This window comes from Pipra filicauda, unplaced genomic scaffold, assembly GCF_003945595.2.
Source record: "Pipra filicauda isolate LSUMZ 115617 unplaced genomic scaffold, ASM394559v2 scaffold19_size4547281_pilon, whole genome shotgun sequence".
Taxonomy (NCBI): domain Eukaryota; kingdom Metazoa; phylum Chordata; class Aves; order Passeriformes; family Pipridae; genus Pipra; species Pipra filicauda.
Genome location: NW_024104309.1, coordinates 1,870,814 through 1,894,564, shown reverse-complemented (window position 1 = coordinate 1,894,564; position 23,751 = coordinate 1,870,814). Strand labels below are relative to the sequence as shown.

The window sequence follows — 23,751 nt, the reverse complement described above, 5'->3', positions numbered from 1 at the left end:
TATCCCAGGTGCACAAACCTACCCTTCACAACTTTATTACTTATGACCCCTCTGTGCCCCAGCAGCCACATTTGGGGAGCGTTACCAGCTCTCTGCACACTTTAATCCCTGTCTCTCAGCTCAGCACTGCCTTAACTCTCCTTGAGTGATCTCCTGTGGGACAGACCCTCACACCTGAGCACACATTGGCACAGCACATGCATCAGGGTGCATGCAGGCACCTGCCCTTTTGGAAATGTCCCTGCAGAATCCTGCTGTTCTGTTCTTTTATTTCACATATATCCACTCCCTAAATTCTCTCCTAGTTCCTGAAACAGCCATTCCTATCATTATGCAGCTGAAAGAAAATAAACTTTCACAACCATTTTTATTACTCCATTTAAAACCTGTTTACCACCTGTTCCGTTTCCATGTTAAAATATGACATTAATTTGGGCCCAGGCTAACCCCACCCTTGTCATCAAATCACTGCACTTAGATTAACCAAGACAGAGACTTTTTTTCGCTTCGTGTAAATCTACTTTCTTCTCCATGCTAGACATGATTCTTGGCAAAGATGCTGAAAAGAGGAGCTTGGAGGAAATGAATAATATTTTTTATTCTAAAGAAACCAATGCCAAAAGTCAATTTAGAAAAGATAATACAGCTTCAATTGACTCATATGTTTGTCAAGATGCTGTGACTCTGCAGAGCGCCGGTGAAAGGAAGAAGCTGTGATTTTAAGCTGCATAAACTATGGAACTTTTGCGTTGTTTGGACTTCTGCAATCAAATCTGCATTTCAGTTCATAAAAATAAAGCAGATACTCAACATTCTTTATATTCAGGGTAGCAAGCAGACCAGTTTTCAGAGACACCAGGCAACTGGCTCCAGTAAAGCTCAGTTAAATGCAATCACCTGCCGCCACTCTCCTCCATCTGACAAGACAACATTTCTGCAAAAGTGGTTCTCCTTCACTAGTCCTGTCATTAAACCTGAAAAACAGATCTTATGATTTTAATTCATCTGGCAGTAGCTCGCCCCACTTCAATTGCACAGCCATGCAGATTGATAGGTCACTTTGGCCCAGACAAGGGGAACCCAAACTCCACCTCGGAGCTGTCAGCAAAAACACACTGAGCAAGTGTTGCACAGCCCTTTGACACACACTCTGTGTAATACCTGAGTCTCCAGGCCTTCCCTGAACACGCTTGCAACATACTAGAAGGGTTTAAGATCTCCCTGGTAAAAGCTCTATTTACTCCCTGGGAAGTCTCACACAGGGTATTATTTTAGTGGTCTGTCAACGCAAAAGCTTCAGCCTGACTGGGGTTGTGCCATCCCAGGCATATATTAATGAATCACTCCAACAGAAGCATCTTAATGCAACCATCCTTTTAAAAAAATCAATCAGAATTAAATGTAAACCGCAAAACCAGTAAGTGGATGTATTGTTAAGAGGTTTTGATTAAAGCTTTTGAAATTAAAAGGATCAGACTGAGGATCACAGAAACATACCACAAAATCATCAAAAGAAGATGAGGAGCAGATTTTGTAGCCCTTGCTCTTGAGGGAGATAAATCAATTCTTTATATTTTATGTAAGGAAAGGGTTGCAAAACTTGGCCTTGGAGACACAGAAAATCTTCTTAACTGATCTTGAGTCCCTGAAGCCAGTTAGTCCTTTGGTGTCTCCCCTGTGAGGAGTGTCTGGTAGCAGGACAGCTGCCCCAAACAGAAATTTCTCTCCTGTTGCTTGGCTGGATGTGCCAGGGTGAATTTCAGCATACCACCAGCATGGTGACAAGCAGCAGATGCTGCAGCTCATCCACCACTAATTTCTGGAAGCAGAGAAAGCATTTTATAAAGCGGTGATATCACAAAGTGAGAGAATTGCTTGTGTTGCCTGACGGGTACAACTTAAAGCTTTAATATCATAAAACTCCTTGCATTGCATTTCTCATGGAATAACAGCAGTGTGCCATAGTCTGGTTTTTACAGGAAATCTTAAACATCAACGTGAATTTTTGTTTCCAATCACACTAAAAATGTGTAAAGATCATTAAGCCTGTAGACACTTTAGCATGGTGAAACCCTCATCCACCCAAAATCCTTACTGAAACTTCATTCTTCTGTTTAACTACTAAGGCTTCTGTTTCTATCCTAATTTCATTTAAAATTTACCCCTTCCTTGGATGTGCAGGTATAGAAATTGAGTGTTGGATACAGCCTTTGGATATGAGTCTGTATATGCACTGTCAGAGCCGAAGGCAGAGCGATATAACCACCCTCTTGCAGTTATAAAGAGTCAGCAATTCCAGTACAGCTTGTGTGGTGAATAGAACCCTAAATCCAGATGCCAGATTACAGGTAGTCTTTCAGTTCAATTACACCCAACTTCTCCTTTTTAGGCTACCCGAAAGCCACAGAAATTAATCCCTTTTGCAATATGTCTCTGCTAAACTGAAACCTTGTTAAACACAGCCTTGAAAATTTTTTCTATATTTACCACACATTTAAAAGTAATATTTTTACATGACAGAACAAAACAAAACAAAACAAAAACAAAAATAGGCTCTCTGCTGAGAATTTATATGTCAAGCTTTGCGCCAGCGTGTCTTTTTATGGCCTAGTTATAAACCCCTGGAAACAGAAGGGTATATAATGAAAACATTGACAGATCCTTACCTAGAATATTGCAAATGAGCACACCATAAAAATGACTAATTACAGATATTGTAAAACTCAGCTTAGCTCTCAGGCCCAGCTGGTGGGCTGGAGGGCAGAGATGCAGACAGTGATAGCAGAGGGCTTGGCCTCTGCTCCTGTTGGATTTGCCTACATACAGACACGGAACTCCTTGTTTTGACGTAATGAAAGGTCAAATGAATGGCCATGACCACAACAGGAAACACTTTTTATAATGTTGTGAGCTTAATGGCAATAAGAGTGCTTGTAGGTCACCTGACCTGCAAAAAAACCCTGCCCTTGTTCACTGCCAGCAACAAGTCTCTGCATATGTCCACCCATAGTGCCAAGAATGTTCCAGCTAAGTAGACCTTACCTGCCTACTTCAGGTGGGGCTTGAGGATGTGTTAGACCACATAGAAAACCTCCAGATTCCTGTAAGTGATTTTGTCTGGTTTGTGAGGGAGGGAGTCCCTCACAGGCTCTGAAGAACAGCAGTGGGACGAGGTGAGGAGATTGGAGCTGGAGTCTGTCCTCATGTGGGCACACAGGAATTAGGTAGTTATTGCACTGGAGCCAACCTCACCAAAATAAAGGTCAAAAATAAATGGAGACTTCATGACATGAGTACCCATGCATCAGCAGGGGATAGTTTATTTGGTTTACACATTTGGAGAAGTGTAGTTACTGCAAACAAGTTTCTGCATGATTGCAGGGATGGTACACGCGCTCTTCATGTCATGCCAGGCATCTGCTATTGCCTGCTAAACTGGGAAACTGCTTAGGTCAGACTCCACCACTCTGACACGGTCCTGAGAGATGATGTTCTCTGAAAGATGCTCACTTGCAGCTGTTGAGGAAAGAACTTGAGCCTTTTCCATCCATGTTGGAAAAGCTAATGTCAGCTGGCAAAAGTAGCAGGAAGATGACTCTGGGCTTGGGGAGGTTTCAGAGGAAGACAACCTCCAGCATTTCTGTTTCTCCCTGTCCTTCTCTGTTCTGGTGGAGAAAAAACCACCTTCATCTCTCTTTTGAGCCTAAGTACATCACCTGTATCCTTCAGTGCCTGGTTGGGCTAAACACATTTCCCTGCGTGCTGCCCCTCCAATGGTTGCAGAAACCCCATCCCCAAGGTCACAGCAGGCTGCTCTGTCTGAGGAACTGACAGCTGTATCCATTAGGAAGCTGTAGTGGAGCCGGTGAGCTTTACAAGAGAAGGCTGAACACTTCTTAGCGGGTGCTGGAGGCACCCGCTATTGTAATAAAGACCTCAGCAACAGCAAGGGGACAGACCCTGGCCATGGACAGCCCGAAGGCCTAAAGATAAAGGGTTGGATTACACAAAGCAGCCTCTCATTATCCACTCCTTGATACTGGTTGGTAACAGTGTTTTTAAGGAATCTCTTAATTACATTTTACAGTGCATAGGTTAGGCATTTTCCAGCAAGGGCTTTATTGTAATGGGTTGCATATGTTCTCATACTGTACACCAAAATGAAACTTAGCTACAGGGCATTTCCTTCCGCTGGTCTTGCTGGGGAGCAGCTTTAACCTCTTTGCAGACACAAAGCCATATTTCACTCCTGAGAGGTCGCAGCCGTTCCCTGCTCCCATCCCATCAGTTGAACCCTTAACTGTTCAGGGAACTCGCCAATGTGCTGCAGGGAGCAACCCTGAGGGGGGAGGGGAGAGGTGAGACAGACATGGAAGAGACCCAGGAGGGTAAAACCCAGCAGTGCCTGGCTGCCAGTAAAGCCCAGGAGTCTCCCAAGGAGGAGCCCAGAGCTGGCAGCCACATCACTGACCAGTGCCAGACTGCCATGGAAATCACCTGGGGACCCTACTCCAACACCAGCAGTGCTGTATGTCTGTCACATTTCAATGCATCAGAGTCAGGACTGTTGGAAAAAGAGAAAAAAAAATCAGTTTCATAGGAATGAAGACTGGATTCATAAGTAAAAAAGCAAAACCCAGATTGAAATGGCCAGATATTTGGATAGGATTTGTCCACAGTCATCAGGTGTGGTAAGATGTTCTCCTGACCTTGGACTCTCAACATGGCTTACATAGAACAACCAGAGATGCTTTTTGGCCCGTAGGGGTTTTTTTCAGCTGGAGATTGGTGTGAGATCGAAGAAACGAAAACTGTATTGGGAGACAAAAACTGCTAGGTAGCAGGAATAACTCATGGATTCCTCTACTCATCCCAGCAAGCTGATGCTGCAGCATGACTATCAGAAAAAAATCCCCAGCTGTGGCTTAACTGTGCAGAATTTACTCCAGATTTTGTGAGCTAGCCCAAAACTTGGAAACTTCTGACCGTCTTCCAGTTTGAAAACATTGATATTGAAAGGGGATTACATGTGGCAGATTCAGATCAGGCAAAAGGACACACCTATGCACACAACATACAGGGAAGAAGTGGGACTCCTTGCCATGTGATGTAATAGAAAAAATATGTTTACATGGGTTCAAAGAGCAAGTGGACAAGTTTTTGAAAGAAAAAAAAATCCTTCAAGGTGTTCTAAATACCTAAGTAACAACACCGTGATTGGTGTTCCTAAAAGTTCATGGCATTATTTAGACACCAGAGCTGCAGAAATAGTTCCTGTGACAGGTCCTCTGAGAAGAGGCTGACGACCAGCACAGTTAAGTGCACCTTAGCCCTGCCTGAGGAGTGTGGGTCCTGTTAGGCAGGTCCCCAAAACCTCAGCCTGCAGAAGAGGATTCTGCTGATTTATCCAGCAGAGAAAATATGCGTTACCCTTAGAGCTGCTGAGGAGGGATTAAACCTCAGCCCCACAAACAGCCAGGGATGTGACAGCTCTGTGCAAACCAGGAGCCTGGCTGAAATGACACCTGCGTGAGTGTTTCTGGTAACTGGAATTTGCAGCTGGGTTTTCCGTGGTACCCACTCCTGTTTGCACTTGGACCTTTGAAAATTTGGCTCACATTGAAGAAAGAAATTTATGCCTTAAGCCTGAATTTGTCCTGAGGGAACAGTAGCAGAAAAAACAGCTATTTATTTTTAATAGACACCAGCGTCATTACTTGGGTCTGGTGAGCTTAAAGGATTGGGAGGTGAATGATATCATCAAGGAAGCAACTTCTTTCTTTACTTTTTTCACTCATCTAATAGAAGAAAATCCCTCACAAGAATAAAAGAGCCATGCTACAGTGTGCAAATGCTTCTCTTTAGGACAGCAGACCTCATTTGTCTTGTTTGTTGTCCCTTCCACAAGGCACAAACTTCCCTTATTGTGCTGTCCTGGGGACAGCCTTCATCACACTCATCAAGAAATGAACCAGGTGATGGCAGAGGCGCCTGCAAACCCCCACATTCTTCTCTCCCTGAAGGATAGAGAAGCCCCTCTCAGGGAAGGAAAAGTCAGGATTTATCTACAGTGACAGCTCCCCGGCCCAGAGTGGCAGCAGGGAGCAGGGCCCCCCACCCTTGGACACCTCGGGGTCACTGCAGGCCAACCAGAGCACCTCCACTTGGCTATGACCTTGCAGCAGCCCTTGCAAATCACATCTGGAATGTGTTTCAGCTTCGAGAGCAATAAATGAAAACACTGAACACAACAGGGTCGAAGCACTGTTGTTTGAAAGAAAAGGTAATGCTTTGACCCTTATTTGGCCCATGACATGTCTGGTTATTCCACCAAGAACTATGAAAGTGTGGCTTGGGATGGGTAAAGGATAATAAGGTATTTTGTCATCAAATAATAGAATTCATTTCAAGCTTCAGTGGCACCCAAGAATGGGAAATGTGAATTCCTCACACTCCAAGCCACTCTTTTTCTTTTGTCCCCAGATATACAACAAGCAAACAAGAGCTCCAGTGGATTCACACAGAAGCAATCATGATCAGAAAAGTTCATGCCATTTTCCAAGCAGTTTGGCAAATCCAGATTTGAGAAAAATTAGAAAACCAGTAGTTTAATTTGTAAACAAATATCAACAAATGGAAATTGAACTTACAAGACAAAAATTACATAAGACCTCTCTGTCATGGTTTCTCTGCTTTTCACCACAGAAGCCATGGGTGTGATTTCAGCACCCTGCTCCCTAAAATATCCCTTTGGAGGATGTGGTAGTGTTGGCTGCAAGTACTTCCATAACTCCTCCTCTTTCACTGCCTGTAGCACCACACAGATCAAGTGTTCCTGGTCCTGTGGCCACCTCTAAGGACTATTGCCTAGGCCACAAGGAAAAGCACAGCAAGTGCTCACAGCATTCCTCTGAGAATATCCATAATCAGAAGGTATTTCCCATTTCCTTTTGTGGCAAAATCCACTTTTTCCTTAGAAAAGCATTTGCTTGCAGATGAAGCGAAAGGCATCCTTGTGGATGAGCCAATGCATATTTTATTTTCCAAATACAACTGGAGTAAAGCTATTTCCTCGAACCTGAAAAGTTCTGAGATTGCAGGTCTGGATTTGGAAGTTGGACCTTGCCCAGATGATGCCACCTATATTTCCATTTCTATTTCACTGCCAGCATTGACAGACAATCTCTTCTATAAGGTCCATTAATTTACTGCTCAAATGAATAGTTTTCCCTTTAGAAAAGCAACAGCTCCGAACTGTGAGCTGCCTGGTAGCAGGGCTCATTTCAGAGCTCTCTGCCTTCTCATGCCCTCACTGGGTCCACTCTGGGGATTTCTGATGTTTCTCTTTGGACTCTTTTGGAGGCCTCACCCACCTCACATCAGCGAGCTATGGGGAATTTGAGCCGTGGAAACTCCATCAGAAGGATTTCGGAAGTTAACTCAGAGTATATCACTGCTGTGGTTGCTGTCTCCCAGGAGCTGAAGGAAGCAGAAGACAGGGATGGTCATAACTGGTGCTGGAGCCATCACAGCATGGCACCATCCAGCTGGAGGGGACAATTCCTGTCGCTCCTTTTCACAGGCTACAATTGCAGAAGGCTGCCAAGAAAGTGACGCCCCATCCTTTAAGTTCTTGGATCCACACGCCATGGTCCCTGGGTAGCCCTGGATTTCCATGGTACCATTCCCACCATGTGGCCAGGTAAGTTCATAGCCATGTAGCTCTCCTCACTCCGTGTCTGCTGGAATTTCACCACATCCATGTCACAGTGTTGTGTCTGGTTATTATTTCACAGAAGGATTTTATATCTTGCCCTTCAAGCCTGGTTTGTTACTGCTTGTAGGGATGGAAGAGAGAAGACAAATGACTTGACAAATGACTAGACAAATGACTCGACAAAGGCTACAGAGTGAACCCAGCACACCACAGAAACCAGCTCCCTGTTTTTGTTGCAGCAGTTTCAGGCTGGCTTTTTCTGCCTGATTTTTAAATTAAAAAAGCCCCAAGAAAAAAGCCTGACCACCCTCTTTCTGAATAACTGGCTTACAGAAAGCTGTTGCTTTTTCTCTGAAAGGATTGAGAAACAGGGGCCTTCAATAGCTTCTTTGTGTAATTTTATTTTGCAGCTTCCAGCCCAAGACAGCATTTCTCGACCTGTGAGGATATGCTGCCCTCTTCCCGTCTGGGACGCTGCAGCTCAGCAGTGCCATGGAGACACATCTTGGATCTGTGGGATTTACCCAGACAATCTAATTCTCCACTTCCACAGGTTTAGTCTCTCTTGGCATTTAGGTAATGGGTAAGGCAGAATTCATTAAAACTGTGAGGGACCAGGATGGTGTTCAAACCGGCTCTTCCTGACCTCAGATCCCCATCTGTCCTCCCTCCTGCCAAAGTCACAAAGCTGAGCCCCTCCACCACCACACACTAGCTCCTGACATCTCTCTTCACCTTCCCCATCATTCAGGAAAGAGATCTCCTTCCACACCTAAAGAATCTCGTAAAAACCAAGAAAATCTTCAAATGTCCTTTACTAAAATGCCATCATCTGTGAGCCTCCACCAGGAAATTGAATGTCTTAGGGGTGCACAACACTGATGAGAGCACCAGGACCCTACCTTACCCTGTTAAGAGCTGCAAACCTTTACCTCCCCTCTGAGCAAAGGGGACAGATGAGAACTTTCCACCTCCAGGTTGTGACTCAAGGTTGTCACACCTGCTGCTTTCACAGGTGCCTCTGTGACAGGAGATCCCCTCCAGCAATTCCCCTGTGACTGCTCTTATCAGCTGCTGAAGTTTAGAAGTAACTTGGAATAGAAACTTCAAGGAAAATGGGAAGGGGAGAATTGCATTTCAAAGACACTGCTTGAAAGAATCCTTTGAAGGACCCTATTCAAAGGTTCAGAACTTGATAGAACCATTTTAAAAAGACATAAATTCCTGGTTGAGTCTCACCCCAGCAGGACAGAAAAGCTGCCTTCTTTGTGGGAACACAGTCCCAGCACAACACAGGAGATGAGATCCATCTGATAACATCTTAAATTACTTTCAACCTAAAACATCCAAAGGTAGTACATAAAGGTGAGACCTACCTCACATATTCATGAATGACTTCCTTAAAAAGACATGAGCTTGTGCCCATGAGCTTGTAGGTGGTATAAAGAGAGCTAAATGTTTGCAGTACTGGCTGTATATGAGATACCCTACTGAAAATCCACAGTCGACATTTACATCACTTACTGCTGCAATGTTTCCATCCCAAGATTAAAACACAGCAGTCACTTCCCAGACAGAACTTCCACGGTCATGCTGAACTGCAGCCCAAACATGGGCAAACCTTGGGCACAGCTTATCTTTGTGCTTGTCTCTGAGGGCATCCAGTCCTCCCCTCTCATCCCAAATATGCACTTTCTGGCAGTAACATTGCCTCACAAGAGTCATCAGGCTTGACAGCACCAAGATACATTTGGGCAGGCAAATTGCTATTAATGGGTCAAATCAGCTCACGAGCACAAAAAAAATGCTGTCTGTCTAATTTCCTGACACACCGTTTCCTGGTAGATTTTTTCTGATGTTCAGAATTTTATTTCTCTTGGAAAAAAAAATATTTTATTTCTAGATATACTGAGGAAATAGCTGATCTTATCTCCTCTATTATAGGTGACTTTTTAAAAATAATATCTTCAATGATGCACAAACCTCCATTTACGCAAGCCTTGGTTCAGCTAAGCCCTTAGCCCCTGAATAGCATGAAGAATGTGTTTAAGGGGATTCAGCAGGATGTGTTTTTAAGGATATATTCAGCCAATTTGCTGACATGGGGTCAGGGTTCTTACCACTGCCGCCCTCAGCCCAGTCATCCTTTTTTTGCATCATGACTCCAGTTTGGCTGTATCTGAACTTGCATGGGAAGAACCTTTCACTTTCCCAAGCAACAGCCCCTCATCCTGGCTGTGACCTTTGCCTGTTCCTGCAATCCCTGTGAGCAGACACAGGAGTGCTTCAAGGATGCTAGGCAGTGACCCCAGAGGGAGGAGGTCTGCCTATGCTGCCCAGCATGAAGAAGAGCCTGAGGTCCCTGCTCCAGCCTTGCGAGCCAAGGCAGCACAGACACACCCAGTGCCCAAATGCTGGTGGAGAATTCGTGTTCAGGTGCTGGGACATGGTGGCAGTGCCAAGGAAGGGGTGCAGGCTGCCTGAACAGGGGCCCGGCAGCAGCTGCAGTGATAAGGAGCAGACACTGAGTTCTTCAGCCTCTCTCCTGCAGCATCAGCATCTCACAGCACTGCACAACTAGGGAACCAGGCAGAAAGCCAGGAAATCTTGAGTTATATTCCTGATGCTGCCATTAATTTCTTATATGGCCTTGGGCAACTTGTATCACCTGCCAGTTTGGGTTTTTCCTTAGATAAAGTAGGGAAAACAGTTAACATCATGGATTTATAGAGCTTAAAGCTCTACAAAGAAGAGTCTGGTCTGGCTTCTTTATATCAAAAAAACCTTTAATTTCAGTCAGTTGTGCCTGAATCAAGGCCAATTGCCTATGTTTGACCAATATATATCTCTCCATCTCTTACAGAAGAACAACTTATCTTCATCTAAAACATCAAGAGATGGAGAAAAGCCAGCACTTCCCTTGGTATTTTCCCCCCTGTGATTAATTCCCATCCCTTCTGAGCATTCAAATTTCATTTCCCATTTGAATTTTTTAGGATTCTTCTTTCAGCCACTACTTCTAACAATGCTTTTTTCTGCTAAATGAAAGTGTTTGCGTGATTCAGCATTTCTCCCCTTGGCTTATCCACACTCGTTGGTGGGCTGAGGGCAATAATGGCAAAGATAATTAAAATCTGCCCTGTGCTTTGAAATATTAAGCCCATCTCTAAGTCCCATTATCCTGCTCAGTGTCAGAGGTACCCCTGACAAGTACTTGACTTCAGCCTTTCAGGCGGCACGCAGCTGCCAGAGAAAACCAAGAGTGGAAAAGTACTATCCCTTCAAAAAAACAGATGTTGCAGCTCCAATTTGTCTTCTGCCAAGACAAAGGAGATGCACGAAATTGATCTTTTGTAAAGGATTTTGTTTTGCTTCCAAGATTAATATCACAACAAACTGGGAGGCACCATTCCTCAGGGTGCGACGCTATATTGCAGAACTGAGCCTAAATACCCATGCTGAGCATAACTTAGTTAGTCTGCAACTATGTCTGAGAAGGGGGAGATAAACTTTTTCCATCCAGTAGCACGTTATCTAAATAACCCCTCTGTCTCAGAACACAAAGGCTGACAACTCAACTTCAAAGTCAGGCAGTATCTTCTAGGCTTGATGCTGCCTATCGTGGAGTGCCAGTGGTGTTCTCAGAGCCCTCACTGGTGGCCTTCATGGGACTGCTGGGTCACACAAAAGGAAAGAAGGAATGAAGGGATCGGAAGGACAACCTGGGACATCCTGTGATGTGGTTAGAGGGCTCTGACTGGAAATAACCATTTTTACTTGCCAGAAAACCTCATCTCAAATCATGCAGCTGGGTAAGGGACATTCAACACAGGATGTCACTAAAGTACACACAAGGTTCTAGATTACAGGAAAAGTGATTTCTTAACACCTTTCACACCTTTCATAAAAGAGACTCTCTTTATCCACAGACCAGAACGCTACAGCCTGTAAGCTGGCTTTTCCCACAGGAACATATCTGCTTGTCACCATAAATGACATTCTCCTACAGTACTTTCTGCCCCTTACAAAAAGTGACAACCCCTTTCCCAAACACACCAGTCCCACACATGGTTATTCTTCCCTTGCTGATGTGAACCACAACACGTCTTCACCAGCCACTACTGGGTTTTCAGCAAAAGTACTTTAAATCCCTACTTGTACAACCCAATGGAGATGAATGGAAGTGTATAATTTAAACACATTGATTCAACGCTCCATAGAACAACAAATTGCTCCTGACTTTTTTACATGGCATATCCAATTAACAGATTGAAACAAAAAGGATCATCAGGTTGTGATATTCTTTCCACACTTCTTCATCCAGCTGAATAACTGCAAGTAAATTCCATACTAGTTTCACCAATGCCCAAATCTCTATGCTATGGCAATTTGTGAACAAATTCTATACATACACACACTCAAGGTGTGATCAACAAAAATGACTGGACAAACCAGAGCTTTTCGGATTACTTTTTTCTCTGCACTGTGGGAAGTCTTTTACAATGGTGGAAAGCACATGTAATGCCCTACCTCAAGACAACAGCAATTCTCACTGGTGCATCGAAGCGCCTCTTTTCTGCTAGGACTATTCTGCACAAGGAAGTTTTGTAAGCTTAATTATGCCAGCTAGGAGTGTGAAAAAACAAATACATCATCCCTACAAGAGAGAGAGCTATGCCAACAAAAGCGCCTGGTGTGGATGCAGTGCTACCAAAGGAGGGATTTACTTTTTTCTTTCTAGTATAGTTAATTTTATTTGGGTAGCTCTGATAAACTACACCATCAAAAGAAACCTCTTGGCTAAAATAACTGTGTTTCCAGCGTAGGCTGCCAGTCGGTGATATCTGTGTGTCAGCACATTCCTCCTGCTGGAGAGGAGAGACCTCACACTGAATTCTCTGAAGGCTTTACCTGGGAGAGAAGAAAGCTACAACAAGGATCAGGGTGTTCAATAACTAAAAGGAGGCTGAGACAGTGTGGTGAGGGGAAAGCTCTGGCTGCTCTGGGCGCATCAGACAGGGCATTCCTGCCTGACATGCTTCCTCTTGGCTGCAAAGTGAGTTTCTTGGCAGAGATGATCCTCAGCCAGACATGGGATTCTGGGATTCTGACATGACCTGCTGCCCACATCTATGGCAAGCTCTTGCTTCATGTGGGGGTTTGTAGTTGGGCCTAAAGATTGGTCCTGCCGGTTGTGGGCCCAGTGGGTTGTGAGATGGGTATCCCAGGTCATAGCTACACCACACTCTGGGGATGCAATGGCAGAAAGTGTTTCTTTTAACCTGGAATCAAAACAAGGTCTCTCGGGTTTTACCTGGAGGCTGCAGACAAGGCACACTGGACATATTCAAGAAATTCACCTTTCCCTCCCACTGTTGCTGAGCCTAATATTTGCCTCGTGTCAGTCTGATGTAGTCTCAGACTGGCTTCCACGTGCTGTCATCATGGGGCTGACTGCAACACAATCAGAGCAGAGCCAGAGGAAGAGCCAGAGACAGAGCCAAAGCTACCTCACAGGGAAGGTTAATCTGAACAACCCTATGCCAGGTACATAACACCCCTCACTGCAAATGGGCACCTGTTGGGGTGAGATGCATTCCTCTCCCCTGCCCCCTTCTGCAGTCTTCTGTCTGTAACCTGTAAATAACCTCAGGTAAGATGGTCTGAGACTCTCTCCATCCTTCCTGCTCTGATCTCCTCTCCAACACACTGATGAATTCAGAGTCCTGTAACACAGCTTCCAGTCTGTGGCCAGGGCCCCTTCCTTTGTATCCTCTGGAGCAGCAAGTCCCACCTTTTCCTTCTTGCCTTCTTGGCTCATTGCCCTCACTAATCCGGAGGGAGGTTGTTTGTTGGGCTTTTCTTCCTTAATCAACCCACAGAAATGAGCTTGCATGAGGCTTTGTGTTTCTACAGAGTGAATTCCACAAGCAAGGTGTAAAAGTAATTAAGGCGCCAGGCTTCAGCGCTCCAACTCTGCCACCAGTGAGTGGTCCCCAGGCAGCCACCTGCACAATGAAAGCACAGTGAGGGGGGAATCTAAAATCCATGGCTTTTTAGAAAGCCACATCATTTCTCAGTGTAGCTCTCTGGGGGCCAACAGATAAACAGCACTGCCCCAAGGAATTTCCTTCCTCCAAAGGTGGGAACTGGCCGAGAGGAGCCAGGGCCTCCCATCCTCTGATGACATCAGCTTCCTCGGGCCTGGGGTGAGGGGACTTCAAAGGAGGAGTTAGGGGAAAAAACCCTCCTGAGAGAATGAAGAAGGTCTTATTTCTGGCCTGGAGGCCATGTGGCAGAGCCTCATTGCCAGGAGTTCACCCCAGCACTCTCAGGGAGACAATAAAACAAGTGGGAAAGCATTATCACAGCAGAGGCAGCCACGGAACAGTGACTGCAGGGTTGTGACCAGTGAGAAGCTGCTGTCCCAGTTACTCCAGCCAAAAGGCCCCACCTCTGCCAATATCTCAGCTAACCCATGAATCTGCCTTGACAGAAGGCCACCAGTTTCCTGGGACCTATGCCTCCGGGCTGAGCTCACTGTGGACTATTGCATGCTAAAACCAAGTTAACCTTCAATGCAGACTCTGTAATGGTGCTACACCTACTTCCTTCTCCCTACAGCTTCCTCTATCGTTAAATCTTGAAGAACTGTAATATCTTTTTAGTCCCCAGCCCTATCCTAAGTTTTGCTGAAATTTAGCCAAGAACTTCCTGGGGGAAGAGGAAGGAGAAGGGACTGGCAGGCAGTGACACTATGTTCACATAAGCTTCATTTCCTTAGGAAACCAGGCTAAAAATAATAGTCAAAAATCTTGGGCAATTGCCTTCAACTCAACATCTCTCTCTAGACAGGAAGAAAGGAAGGAATTAACAGGCTGGGTTAGGTTATATTTCAAGGTTTGTCTACATGATTTGAAGCATAGAAATTAGAAATGAAATTAAGAAGATATATTAGGTCGCCTTGCACTTCCCTAGGGGAACAAACCTACAGCTGTTTCCCTTAGCATATATTTTAGTGAAGTGTGCAGCCCAGTTTCAAATGATCCAAGTGATGGAGCTTCCATCAGTTTTCAACAGGGACCAATTCCTTTCCCTACATATCTTTCCTTTTTTTTTTTTCTTAAAACAATTTTGACTTTTTTATCTATTGACCGAGTTTCATCTCATGACTCCTAGCACACCTCTTAATTGTTTTATAAACTCACTGGAGTAGAAAGGTAAATAAAAGTTCTACGCCTGCCACCTACATACTTCAAATAGCATCACAGGGTTCATTTCATGCTTTTGGCTGACTGAGACGTTCTTATTCAATACAGCTTAATGTTTTTAACTGTGCTTTTTTCTGGAAAAATAAAAAAAAAAAGTCTGATTAATAAATTCCAGGGGTGTTTTTTTTTAGTCAGAGTTTTTCAGACTCCCCTCCCTGGCAACGTTTCAGCTTGAATTTGAAAGGCCCAACCCACTCAAAATATCCTTAAGAGGTTTATCTCACTCCTCTTGACATTTCCAGTTTAGTTTTCTGTTACATAATTAAAAATTATTGAAAGGGAAGGGTTGCATTTATATGACATTATTCCAAGAAAAGAGGTCTCCTTTCTAATGCTGTACATACAAGTCCTCAAGGGAAGAGGGTCGCAGTCTGTGCCAATTGTCAGTGCTTTCTGGAAATACTAGAACAACCACATTTCCCAGTTAAATTAGCTTTTCCTATCCAGCTATGTCTTTTGACCAAGTCTGAATTTTAGAGCAAAAATCCCGCCAGTGACCCAGCACAAAACTGAGGAGGTACCCAAGGATGAAATAGCACTGTCATATATGCATGACAGAGAAATATATTTCCTTTGCTACTTTGCATGAAAAAAACATCGTGAGGTGCCAACAGCTTCAGCTTCTCCACTCTAAGCACGAACATACAGAGGCTTTGACCAAAACCCCCATCTTTTACACACCTATTCCACAGTCAGAAGCAGAAGACATGAAGATATGTGAGTAGACACAATTTTCTTGGCCAAACCGCACTTGTCAAGGGCCAGTTTCAAAGAATTTTTTGAAACCGGGATTCCCCATCTCACAATTACCTGACTCAGAAGAAGAGCTGGTTTCTGGTATTCTCACACCTCCCTAATGGATAGCAGCACATCCACAGCTGCCAGCAAACACAGTGGGGAAGTGTGCACATATTTGGGATTCATCCATTAGCAACTCCTGGCTTCCTCCTGCACCTCACAACCCACAAGAAGCACCATAGCACCAACATTTCTGTGCCTGATCCCCTGCTTACAAATGCCCCTTGTAATGGGAAACTGCTGGGAAGACAGAAAGACCCGCTCTGTAGATGGGATGGAGAATATTGAGGATATTCCCCAGACCGTTTATGGGTCTCAAGGCCTCCAGAACCCTGCAAAGCAGAAGTCCCACAGGTCCACATCCATTCTCCATACACACATCTGACCCAAGACTAACTCCACTGTTGTCCTGAGCCTCCTGTTTCACAGAGCCTAATGCCACTCACATTTTCCGTAAAACCAAGAAGTAGATTCAAGGCCATATTAGGCATAGTTAGAAGATACTAAATGGAGGTTCCAAGAAGTCTGAGCCTTTTCCTGAGCATTGACAGCTATGTCTGAGTCAGCCTTGCCATTCTATGCTGAGTCACTTTAGACCTGAAGCATCAGCAGCAAGCAGAGAGTGAGGAGAAGGAAGAAGCAAGGGAGCACAGCCAGGAGAGGGTATGTTACAGGAGCAGAGGGCACCAGGTTGGACCTCATCTCAGCTCTTCTGACGTTTGTTACTGGTGGGAAAAGTACTCTGAGAATGCAATTTTCGTGAGGGTCAGTCAGCAAGAGGAGAGAGAAGGACTGTGGTACTCAAACACAAGCAGGATACTCAGGAAGCAAGAGTGATGTCCCAAACTAGGATTGCGTTTTGGAGTGGTCTCATGCCAGAATATGTGTGTGTGTGAACATGTGCATGAGCACTGTGTGTGCATGCACACACTCCACGCAGTTTTGTTTGGACTAGGCATATTTTGGCAAAGTCAACAACAACTAATTGCAAACAAACTGCATTTATATTCAGCCCTCAAACCAGCTGCTTTCAAAGCTGCACCAGTGGGAATTAAAAGCCTCACTAGCTGTTGCTACATGACCCAGTAATTTCGGATGCTATACCTTCTATTTCATCACAGTGCTTTCCCCTTTCTGGCCAAAATGAACAGTGAGGTGCTGAGAGTCTGTTCATCTACTTATTCAGGGCTCAGCACCACTTTTCAGGAGCACTATATAAATTCAGAAGTTGCCTGAAATAATAAATAACTGTGACAGGTACAGAAACAAAGCATGTAGCTCTTGAGCTAGTGTTTCCTCCTCTGGAGAGGTTTATGTTCCCTCGTGTCTGCAGAACAGAACATTCCAGCGATGTTTCAGCACTGATGGGCCCTGAAGCCTCAGCCAGGAGAAAAGTCAGCTTTCTGGCAGGAAACCCTGACTAGCTCCTGGAACTGAGTGAAGAAAAGGAGAAAAGATGAAATACTTTGTTTACGGTATCATGACATCACCATCATCACTGGAGAAAAATGCAAGTTCATCTTTCTTCCCTGGGATGGTCTGTATGACCCAAATGATTAGCCCTGCTGGATAACACAGCAGTGTCCTTCCCTTCCACAGAGAGCTCGGGGGCCGCAGCACAGGCACCAGCAGATGTGTTTGACCTTACGGCCACCGACTTCAACAGGTTGCATACGCAACCCAGAAAGCTCCCAACACTGAATTCCCTTTGCAAGATGTGATGTTTTTCCTCTTGAGTCAAGCCTAAACGTGCCTGCAGAGCTGTTGACTGCTTCCTGGCAAGTTGTACCATCACCGAGGACAGTGTATGGGCTCTGTGGGGACAGGGAAGGATTGCTGCTCCCAAAGTGTTTGCATCGTTCGCTGCTTTAATCATTAGCATGTGCTGGCACTCAGAACAGAGGAGAACATGCCCAGGCATTTACAGAAGGTAAACCATTTCATCCAGAGGAAACAGTTGCTTCAACTGGCATCTGTCACTCAGGTACACAGAGGAGTTGTGGTTCTCTGGAAAAAACCTGCCTCCAAGGAAACTTAATATGGCTTAATTCAAACACGTCTAGAATAGCAAAGTCTTCTCCATGAATGGTTTCATATCCCTCTTCCTTTTACTTCCCTTCTAATCCTGTCCCTCCACACTCCAATTATTTGTAAGTGGTCTGCTATTTTCTATATATCTGTTTCTGTTCTCTGGTAACTGAACAGTTGTTCAAGATTTCATGGACAGGAAAAGCCAGGATACCCCAGCACATCACATTTTACCTTTTTTATTTCTTCCTGGGTTTGCTCCTATAGCTTCCCACTAGATCAGGTCCACCAAAACCAGTTTTAGGCTTCATGACAAAGAGGTTGAAAGGAAAAGGGCGGGTTTTCTACCAGAAACAGGGGCCACTGCTCTCTTCTGGGAATGAGAAGTGTCTGAAAGCATGCAGAACTGCTATGACTGACAACCAGAAACGTACTAAAAATACAGTGGCAAATGGCAACATAGTCAGCTGAGACATCCCTACAGTGAGCCTTCCTCCACCTGACTGGAACTCAGATTGAGTTGTCAGAAAGCTCCAGTAAATCTTCATGCTCACACAAGACCAGAGCCAGGGGAGTGTTTTACTGCCCTGAGAAGGAATGGAAAATTGGAGCTCCAAAATCCTTGCAAAGGGATCATCTCAGGAGGGGAAATGGTGTGGATCAACTGAAATGTTCACTCTGTTTTAATACTACAGACAACAGCAAAGCAAGATAAAACTGTAAAAAAATCCAGATCTCATGCTTTATGTATTTGAAACCACTTGGAAATGTTTTCAGGATTGAAACATTTAATGAATTGGCCCTTGTACATACAAATACAAACAGGTTATCTTAGATCAACATTTTCTTATTACAAAAACCCAGTCAGAAAACTTCTGGCCAGACATTTTACATAATTACAACTCCAAAAAAATGCCAAATGAATAAAGAAAAAAATCCTGGCAAAATAAAAATTAATATTTTAAAACAGTAATTCATTAAGACAATGTGGAAGCTCCTGTGGAAGTCAGGGATCAGTCATTTCAAGGCACTGGTAGGAGCCCAACAAAAATGTGTTCAGTAGGAATAACATCTAGTGCAGAGATACCATATCCTTAAGCCACGTGTGCCAGATGGACTAAAGATAATTTGATATCAGCACTCTATTTTTTCATTATTATCTGGGGAAAAAAACTCTACTCCCACCCTGCTGCTGGGAGCTTTGTCCTGGATGTGAGCAAAGCACCCAAAACTGGAAAGACTCAAAGGATCTCAGTAGGCACTGCTGCACACCCTCCCTGGACACAGCCTCATACCAGCCCCAAACAACCCAAAATAACCTGACTCTGTGCATGTAGACAGGCAGAATAATTCAGAAAGACCAGCTGAAAAGGTCATTCCTTTGTGTGAATTCAAGGGAATTTGAGGGACAGTAATTCATTCAAATGTTGACTCAAAAATGACATTATGGGCCTGTCCTTCACAATTGCTTCAAGAGTAATTTTAACCTCAACAGTTTCTTTAATTGAATCCGATTTAGATGGGAGTCCACCAACACTTCATTTTTATTTTAATTTTATGATTCAGTTTAGCATTTAGCTTCATTTGCAATCTGATTTTATTATACTTGTTGCTAGTGGAAAATATATCCACGTATTACCAACACTACATAAATTCAGATGTTGTCTTAAGAAACATTCTCACACGTATGAGAGGTAACATTTCATATATAATATGCCTACTTGTTGATAAGACTTGTTGCACGACTCAGTGCCATGATCTTTCCAGAGGAAGTATTGTTTCATGCATACTATGTCACAAAGGCAAAGAACTGTGACCTTTCCTGCTGCTGTAACTCGTGGTATCTTTGGGATGCATCCTCAGAGAGGTAAAGATGATTCAACCACACACTGTGCACTTGCTCCAGCACAAGTGTTGATGTGAGAATATATTGCTTCACCAAAGAACTGGTATTCACATGTCTTCAGGACTACTCTTGTATGAACAAAGGGCTCTGTTTCACAGACTTAATTTCCCTTCCCATGTATATTATAGACCCTGAAATAGACTAGAAGTGGTTGCACTGCACTGTTTGCTAGCTAAAGGCAGTCAGAAGAGATGTAATATTTCCAGAAGACCTGAGTATTCATGCTGCAGTACCATAGTATCCACTGCAGTTTCAATAGGAAGTAAACCGAAGCCAGAAGGGCTGTGATTATACCTTGAAGGACACTTTCCAGGCAGTGGGGATAATACAGGGTTGCATCAGGCACCCTGGATAGTCTGCAGGGTCTCACATCACCAGCCGTGAGCCAGAGATGATGTGGGTGCAGCCAAGTCTAGCTCCACAGCTGAATGGAGGAGGTGACTTTTTAGGAGGGCTTTTTTAGCCCTCTGATTTTAGACTCACACCCAGAATTTAGGTTTCAGGATCTGTCTGTGGAGAGCATGACTTATCAGACACATCTTCACTGTTGTAAACCAACTGCAACCACTGCATGAGCTGCCTTACCTGATGCACAGTCTGGTTTCCCAAACCACGTGAAGCTCCACATTCTTGGGATCAGACAGGCATCTACTGCAGAACTACATGGCTTCAAATCAGACTCACTGTAATAGAAAACAAGTAGGTTAGTCCAGATTCAAAGGCCTGCAAGGCAGATCATTTTTGAAATTTAGATTTAATTAATTATCCTTTTTTCCCCTGCTGTAATCCAAGAGCTTTTGTAACATCTGAAACTTTTATCAAAATTGACAATGGTATAAATACCTCCCTGCCAGTTCCTAGAGTGCTAGCAAACAATCTTTCATCAAGCAAATGAACACTTACAGACAGAGCAAGATATAAACACCCATATGTAAAGCACATTCTCTGGACCGGGTCCACCACTAGAAAAACCCTCCTGCTCCCCTGGAACCAGCAACACAAACTCCCTTTATATGTCTTAAGTGTCCACAGTCCAAACAATAACACGTTAGCATGCTCTTGACACTGCTGTCAAAATAAACAGCTATTTATTAACATTCTACAACGCATTATTTTTAAAAGAAATCAATCGAGCAAATATGTATCCTTCTGTTCCAGAAAACAGCATCTCCCTTTTACTTAACATCTGGTCCAGATAAGAGCTGCCAAGGACTAGAGCTAAGAGTCACAGTGATTGCTGTTACTTGGTGGTTGCTTGAGTATTTCTGAGAACAACATTTTTTCTCTATATGGTATCACTGCCAACTATTCCCTGGGATCCTAGGAGGACAATGCATTCCCTTTCTGCTCTTACTGGGTAAACGGAATAAAAGCTGAACATGGTGCTTGCTCTTACCCATCAAACCTGCACTAAATATAAAAAGATATTAAAAGCTGCCTCCCCCTCTCTCTTTCTGAGGTGAAAACTTCCCCATCTTCACACGAAGAGACTTTTGCTGCCTTTTGTTCTCGTTGGTAAAGCAAATTTAAAGATATCAAGGAACCTCTTGAGAAAACCAAGAGAGGAAGTGTGAATGCAAAATGAACCTACAAACAAAAAGCTATTTTTAGTGCTGGGGGGAAACTCTTAGCATTGGACAAACAATACAAGGAAGTTTCAGACACTGACTGCTCGAGAGACCTAATATCCCCTTGTCACTGCCCCGCCTAGTCTGGATACAGGAATGCTCCTGTATTCTCAGGCTTCTCACAACCCCCAAATTATTCACCTTCCCCTTAGCATGGTGCAAAAGTTCAGGGCTTAGGCCAAGAGCCACCTGGTTGGCTCATGCACACAACCCCACCCTCCTGTTGGCACAGGTGATCCAAGGTCATGGCGTGGCCCTGATGGGACCTTGGGCTCCATGGTAGTGGTGGGGATGGGTGGTGGGACTTCCATTTCCACCATCACCAGACATGGTAGTAGAGCACAGCTGGGAGCTGAGGCCAAAGAGCAAAGCAAGTCTTGTGTACCCAGGCACAGAATTAGAGCAGAGCAGCTGGGCAGAAGCAGAAGAAATTACATGAATAGCCTTGGAAGAATCCAAAAAGGACCCTCCTAAACACTGAGCAAAATATATATAAATGGAGTCCCATTGGTGCTCAACAGCTGAGGATCTGGCTGTTAATTCAGGACATAACAGTAACACTTTGGGAGCCCCCACTGACTCCTCTTTTCCTCCTAGAATTTCCACTTTCCACTCCCCTAGGCAACACAAATAATGTGTTTGTCAATCAATTACCAATATGCAAGTTCTTTGGAGTGGAAAGCTTTTACACAAGGGTTTGTCTAGTCTATTTACTCCTTACTCCAGCTACATTCCTGTTTATTCATTTACAACCAGAGTGAGTACCAAATGGTCAAGAACAGCCTGTCTTCCAAGATCAGTGAAATAAGAGTACACATGAAGGATGCTGTTTCCCTTGAAATTTCTCCCAGATCTTTGTATTTCCCGCAGACCTGAACCAGTGTTCAGGGAAGAGAAGATCCTGGGACAGTAATTTGATCGAGCAGATAAGTTTCTGCTCTTGCTGCTGAATTTGCTATGAGCTTACAAACACTTAAAGCCAGGCTTGACAGACGGGGTCGATCAGAAAGTGCATGCAACGTGAAACTGCACAAAAAATAGAAGCTATATAGGATTGCTCAAGTCCTTATCTGGCCCTGGTGCCTATATAGACTCATGGGAGGTCAGTCAGGGACATTTTGCAGATGTGCCTGCCAGTGGGAGAGAGGGATATTTACTGCATTGTAACAAACTGAGCCTCAGACAGGAATGTGCCATTCCTGGGACAAAGTTCAGCTTTGTACTGGGCCACAACAGCGAAAGTGTAACCAGCAGGTTGAAGGAAATGGTTCTTCTACTATTCAGCACTGGTGAACCCAAGTCTGGATACTCCATCCAGGTTTGGGCTTCCCAGGACACAGCCCTGAGGAAGGGGATTGAGCCAGTGAGGCCATAGAACATAGCATGAGAGGAGGGAACTGGGCTTGTTCAGGCTGGGGCAAAACACTGATGTAGAATCAGTGAGATAATGAGTGATAACAGAGAAAATGAAGCTTGGTCTCTCAAAGACGCACAACTAAAATACAAGTTGCAGCACAGGAGGTTCAGATCAGCTACAAGGAAAAAACAATTTTGCCCTGAGAGTGGTAAAACACTTGGCCTAGAACCCAGAAATTTTATATCTATGTAGTTTTTCAACTAATCTTTATCAGTTATATAGGGAAAGTCCTCTACACCCATCAGGCACTCAACTCTCTTTGACCTGCTTAGGTGTGTCTAGTCTGCTCCAGGAAGCCTACTTGTTTTTTCAAATGTCACTTATGTCACTGCATCACTTGGTCAATTTTCAAAGAAAGTCACCTTTAATTTTGGATTCCAATCCTCTTCTGCTGGCTTTTTCAAATTACTTTGTTCCACAGATACTTTGTCCTTGTCTTGTTAAATATCCCCTGCTTGAGAGGACAGGGTTGCTGGTTGCTGCTTCTTTCTAAATGATTTTCACATGTTTTTTAGTGATGTGGGGGGCAGTGATTGCAAAAAGCCTTCAAAGAGAAAATAGGAAGAATTTATTTCTGATCTGGCTCTTGGTTCCAGTCCTTGGTTGCTCTGTATCTGCAAAGGGTTAAGGATTAGCTGATGGAAAACATTTGAGCAGCTCTGATAACAGAGCATAGCAAATAGTGGCATCGGGCTCACAGCACTGCTGGTCACACATTGCGAATCACAGGCAGTACCAGCCTCATACCCTGCATGTTTCTGCTTCTGGGCTGTGCTGACTCCTGCAATAAGTCACCCGTCACTCCCAAGAATGCTTTGGGATAATTCTCTCCCACCCACCAGCTGACAGATCTGTAGGCATGCATCTCAGTGTTCCCCCAAACCTGTGATATTACCCAAACAGGGGAACCTGCTGTTTCACAGCAGTCACTCCAAAGCCCAGCACAGCCAGGAGGTTTAATGGAAACTGTGCACTGAACACTTGGC

At 44.2% G+C, this 23,751-nt stretch overlaps 1 long non-coding RNA gene across 1 annotated transcript in view; it reads right to left on the bottom strand.

Annotated features, from left to right (window-relative positions):
- Positions 1-7,587: 7,587 nt before the first annotated feature.
- LOC120323126 overlaps positions 7,588-23,751 on the bottom strand; it is an 88,950-nt gene continuing 72,786 nt past the window's right edge. The window contains exons 2-3 of the long non-coding RNA XR_005563307.1: positions 20,306-20,403; positions 7,588-7,837 (exon numbers count right to left, since the gene is read on the bottom strand). This is a non-coding gene — a long non-coding RNA (uncharacterized LOC120323126). The remainder of the gene's footprint in view (positions 7,838-20,305; positions 20,404-23,751) is intronic.